The 5,487-nt window shown below is 46.7% G+C and overlaps 1 protein-coding gene and 1 pseudogene across 3 annotated transcripts in view; one reads left to right on the top strand and one right to left on the bottom strand.

The window, feature by feature from the left end:
* Thrap3 (thyroid hormone receptor associated protein 3) overlaps positions 1-3,875 on the bottom strand; it is a 50,613-nt gene extending 46,738 nt beyond the window's left edge. For 2 of the 3 annotated variants that reach the window (XM_010625803.3, XM_019207718.2), the window contains exon 1: positions 3,696-3,875. The gene's annotated coding sequence lies outside the window, so the exon portion shown is untranslated. Of the gene's footprint in view, positions 1-2,905; positions 3,034-3,695 lie in introns of all 3 variants that reach the window. The other variant, XM_010625804.3, reaches the window with a different exon arrangement.
* Positions 1-5,045, top strand: part of LOC104863549 — a 7,091-nt pseudogene extending 2,046 nt beyond the window's left edge.
* Positions 5,046-5,487: the final 442 nt, after the last annotated feature.

Genomic DNA, 5,487 nt, shown 5'->3' with positions numbered 1-5,487 from the left:
ACAAAAAAAAAGCCAAAAGTTTGACCCCCAAAAACAAAAAAAAAAAAACCAAAACCAAAAAAAAAAAAAAGAGAATCTTTTAGAAGGGGTGTCTCTTACTTTAGATGAGAGGTAGGCCTCAGGCAATTATTTTTAAATTTATGGGTTATGAACCCACATTACAAGATCTAGAGCAGTGATTTTTTACTCAAATGAGTGTAGCTTTGAGAAATGCACCTCCCTGTCACAAAAATTCTAAGAGTTCACAGGTACAATGAAATCCACAATATTTACCTTTATTTTGGGTTTTTTTTTTTTTTTTGTACCAGGGATCAAACTCAGGACCCTGTGCTTCCGAGGCAGGCAGTGGAACCACTGGGCTAAATCCCCAGACCTTTATACTAGCACAATACTCTCTTCACTCCCCTCAGAGTTCATTTTCCATTCTCCCAAAGTGACTTTAAAATATAAATCACTTTGCCAGGCATGGTGGCGCATGCCTGTAAATCCCAGCACTCGGGAGGTTGAGGCAGGACGATGGCTGTGAGTTCAAGGCCAGCCTGGGCTACTTAGTGAGTTCCAGGTTACGTAGTGAGACCCTGTCTCGAAAAACAAAACAAAAACAAACAAAAAATATATATAAATCACTGACTCACAAATCCTTTTTCTCCCTCCCTCCAGTAGTTTGTCTGCACTACTAAACCAAACTTTTATTGAAAGCAATTATTCATGGACAGATCTATCTATTCATCAGAAACCCTTCCTATCAACCAAGGAGCTTCAACAGCTTCCTTAACTTCTTATTTCCAACCCATTCTTAAATATTCTTACTGCACATCAGCCATACTAAGTTGTTCCCATCTTCCATTTTGGGCACTTGGTTCCTCCACCTGGGTGCTCTCTCCTTGGTTCTTCAATCTCAGAAAGAATCCTTCAGCGATCACCTTTAGGTACATCCCTTTTCAGTGTCTCTCCAAATCCCGTTTGATACCTTCATTCCACTTAATTTGCTTACTTACCTTCAGGGTCTTCCCTTACTATTCTGTAAGTTCCCAAAAGACAAGACATCTGTCCCACAGCCCAATGCACTCCCAGGGTCTAGCACCAGGGCTGGGAAATGGTAAGCTCCCAGGCACTATTTGTTCAATCACTCACAAATCAAAGCGAATTGATCTTTTTTTGGGGGGTAACGGGGATTGAACTCGGGTCCTTGCACTTGCAAGGCAGGCCACCCAACTGCTGAGCTAAATCCCCAGCCCTGATCTTTTTTTTTTTTTTTTTTTGGTTTTTTGAGACAAGGTTTCACTGTGTAGTTGAGACTGACCTGGAACTCACTATGTAGTTCAGGCTGGTCTGAAACTCAGTGATCCTCCTGCCTCAGCCTCGAGTGCATAAGCCACCATGCCCGGCAAGGCCAATTGATCTTAAGATGTTTACAGACAAATATGTGTGAAGCAATCTACCAAAATCTAGTGTTTGAGCAAACAGCATTAATTATACTTCTTCCAATAAAGGATGTCCCTATGCCCAAAAGAAACAGGACAGGAAGCACCCTAAGACTCTTCATAGTAAGAACTATTTGTTCTAAAATAAAAGCACCTCAAAAAAATAAAAATAAATAAATACATCTGTGTGTTCACCTTATCAGCCTCTTCCTTCTTCATCTCTAGGCTAATCTTAAGACATACTTCAAGCTTCCTCTCTCTAATTTCTCAGTATAAAACAGATCATTCTTTTGTATTCCATAATTTCACTGACTAAAAAAAAAAAAAGTGCCTGGCAGGCGTGGTAGCACATGCCTGTAATCCCAGCACTCGGGAGGCTGAGGCAGGAGGATCCCTGTGAGTTCAAGACCAGCCTAGGCTACACAGTTAGTTCCAGGTCAGTCTCAACTACATAGTGAGACCCTGTCTCAAACCCCCCCCCAAAAAAATGCCGGTACTTGGTATTAAAGAAACAAACTAAACTACTATTACTACCACTGATGCTGCTAAAATGGAACTGTATTTTATACAATCTGCAGCCTAAAATCAATCTTTAAAAATTTATGGGGAGGGCCAAGGATTTAGCTCAGTGGTTCAGCTACCTGCCTCACCAGCGCAAGGACCTGAGTTGGATCCCTGGCACAAAAAAAAAAAAAAAAAAAAAGATGGGGGGAGGGAGGGGGCATGCCTGTAATCCCAGCAGGCCAGAGGCTAAGGAAGGATTGCCACTGCCACCAGTGTGAGGGCAGCCTGGGCTACATAGTGAGTTCAAGGACAGCCTGAACTGCATAGTGAGACCCGGGCTCATAAAAAACAAAAAAAAAATTGGTATTCTTTCACTGTTTCTAAAAGCACCAAAAAGAAATCAAGTTAAACAAACAAATAGCTCTTTTACAAAAAGGCAATCAACCCTAAAAGGGTTACTACAACTTGCTTTTGGAAAGGCTAAACTATGATAAGTATTAGTTCTCAAATCTTCCAGCACGAGCAAACTGAGCTCAGGTTGCTGCACAATTCGTTCAAGACAGCAAACATTTCTGTACCTTTTACAGGCTTCTACAGAATTCACATTATCAAGTTGTCTGGACAACAGGACATACTACCACAATCAGTATTTCCACGAACAAAAACAGACTTCATTTAAAAAGAAGAAAAATGGCATGATATATGCCTTTGCACTCTGGACCCACAACCTAGCAATCCTATAGTCAGAGTGATAAATTATCTTTATTTTACTTTATCTTTACAATAACGCTTTAAAAAGGTCAGTTATTCACTACTATTTTAGAAAAAAAAGAAAAAAAGAAAAAGAAAACTGAAGCACCTGCAAGTGAAGACTTGCTCTAAAATCGAAAGCTGGCAAAGCCAGGCAGACTGGCTCCAGAATCCTTCCCTTACACTACCACCAAAAGCTTCACTGGCTCCCTCCCGCCAGGCCCTACCATCTTCTCTCAGAAGCTTTCCCTTCAATCCAATTAACAATCTCGTCGTAAACACTGTGCTCTCACTGATGGCTTCCAACTTCTGGGCACCAGTGTTGCTCGCCAGCTTCCGCTGCCACGTTCCACCCCTAAGATTCAGAAGGGCAAAGAAAATAGCTGATAAAAGTTGCTGAGATGCCGAGACACAGTTGCTTCTTGTAAGCAGGACACACGCTAATTACTACTGGAATGAAATCGGCCTCAGTTCCAGCCCAAGAAAAAGATGGAATTATTTCCCCGATAAGATAAATTTAGATTTATACCTCTTTTGGCCACAAGGCCTAAAAAGAACGGAGAAGTATTAATTAATATTTACTGAGCGCCAGGCATACGGGCCCTAGAAGACAGAAGCAGGGTAATGGAGACGTGGGGGGGGTAGGATTCAAAGAGTTCCGGGAAAGGAGAATCCAAATAATGGGCTTCGTACGACCAAAGAAAGGTGTGTGGGAGGGGGTTAGGGCCTCCCCACACAGATTGCAGACAGCAGAGGCAAGAAAGTACACAAACTGCTGGGAAGCAAGCGGCCCGGAGCCTCGGAGCTAGGCCGGAGAACTGAAGCCCTGAAGGGCGGGGAGAGGGAGGAGTCGGAGAGAGGGCCCGGCGCAGAGGAGGCCCGAGTGTAAGCGCGGGGAAGCGGCTCCGCGCCAGCCTTACCCGGACCCAGACCCAGCCACCACGAAGAAAAGACAGTAAAAAAAACCCGCTAGAGTCGGTTAAGGTGGCCTAACTCCCATCAAAAGCGCTCACTCACCTGGGCCCACCGCCGCAACTCGCAGCTGCAACCACGCAACGGCACAACCGGCCCGAACCTCTCCCCCGCCCGACAGCGCGCTCCGCGTCCCCGCTCTCCGTCGCTGGCAATGGCGGCGTCACGCCAGCTGCCTCCTGGGAAATGTAGTCCTATACCTGCGGCTCCTCGCCCAATAAGTAGTCTTCTGAACTACATTTCCCATATGACAAAGCCAGCGTTGGGCCCGCCGCTTTGCGTCACGCACCGCGTCGTCGGAAGTCACGTGTGTTACTCAGTTCCTTCCCCTCCCCCCGCCTGGGTGGCCTAGAGAAGAGAGAGGAAGGTAGACGGAAGGGGCGGGGGCGTTGCTGACGCCACTGCCCCCACCATTTTGGAACCAGACTTTAGGAAGGGCCTAGGCCCCACCCACTAGCCTGCAGGCCTTAGTTGTCGGAAAGCTTTTGAGCTGGGAATTGGGTCGCATGGCTTTTATAATCTGAGTTGATCGCCATTGTGATCTTGAGCCATCTCCCTCCGCTGAATCTGTTTCCAACCCCTGAAATGAGACTCGGCGTGGGGGAGGGGCGGCCCGCCGGTCCCTGACGCCACCTTGTCGCCCCCAGGCCGTGTTCCTCGTGATCCAAGACACAAGCCCATCTTCACGGACTCCCAGGAGGCGAACAACGTGTTCGAGTTGAAACGCGTCGTCGAGGGTATCCTAAAGCAGCTTCCCGACGAGCAGCGGCCGTCCAAGGACCAGCTGTTCATATGTTGGATGAGTGTGGCTTTACGAGCCAGACTGCAAGCCCACAGGCCCCCGAGCACAGTGGGGCTGGCGTTCTAGGAAGATGACACCTTTGAGGCCCCTGCGCTTTGAATCCTTTTCTAGCCCACCCGAACCTCCACAAGGAAAGAAGCCTCAGGACGCACGAGGCAGCGCCAGTTAGCAAGCTCTGCAGTGAGGCCCTACGCCCGCCCCCAGAGGCTCATTGCCCCAATAAATGAGATTGGGTTTTTTAAAGAAAGAGAGGCTCCTATTTCCAGCCCTGGAGAGTTGTTTCGAAGCTCCAACAAAATGATGCACGTAAGAGTACCCGAAAGCACAATGCAATATGGAGGGTTTTGAGTTTGTTTTCCTTTTTTTTTTTTCTTTTTTTAACTGAGCTACTGTGACCTCTTTTGGTGACCCAGGAAGCTAAAATGGGCAGTGATTTCAGCAGCCACCTCTCCCCCACCCCGCCGTGGTGTTCCTAAGAAGTTTGTTTAGATAGGTGCCCTGTTGAGCTAGCAGACTCCCACAGATTGTATCCCTGTAATCTGTGGGGGTTTTTTGGGTTTGTTTTGGTTTTTTGAGACAGGGTCTCACTATGTAGTTGAGACTGACCTTGAACTCACTGTAGCCCAGGCACAGCGATCCTCCTGCCTCAGCCTCCCGAGTGCTGGGATTACAGGTGTGCACCACCCGCCCGGCTAAATCTGCGTTTTAAATGGACCCAAGCCTGGTGATGCAAAATATAATCCCAGCACACTGGGAGGCTGGGCCAGAAAGATCATAAACTTGAGCCCCGTCTTGGTAATTTAGCGGCTTAACAATATCCTATGTCAAATTTTAAAAGTGTATATATAGCTCAGTGTGGATGCTCAGGGTCCACCAGCAAGACTGCAAATAAACAGACCTCAGATGGTTCTTACCTACATACAAGTTTGAAAACCACTTTACTTATCGTGTTTTGCACAGACTGGTTTCCCCCACAATTGCTGCACTAGTGAACTTGCACATATGCCATGGATTCTCATGCCTTCCAAGTTTACT

Source organism: Fukomys damarensis, unplaced genomic scaffold (assembly GCF_012274545.1).
Source record: "Fukomys damarensis isolate Sample0158 unplaced genomic scaffold, DMR_v1.0_HiC HiC_scaffold_23, whole genome shotgun sequence".
Taxonomy (NCBI): Eukaryota; Metazoa; Chordata; class Mammalia; order Rodentia; family Bathyergidae; genus Fukomys; species Fukomys damarensis.
This window is presented reverse-complemented; position numbering and strand designations above follow the sequence as displayed.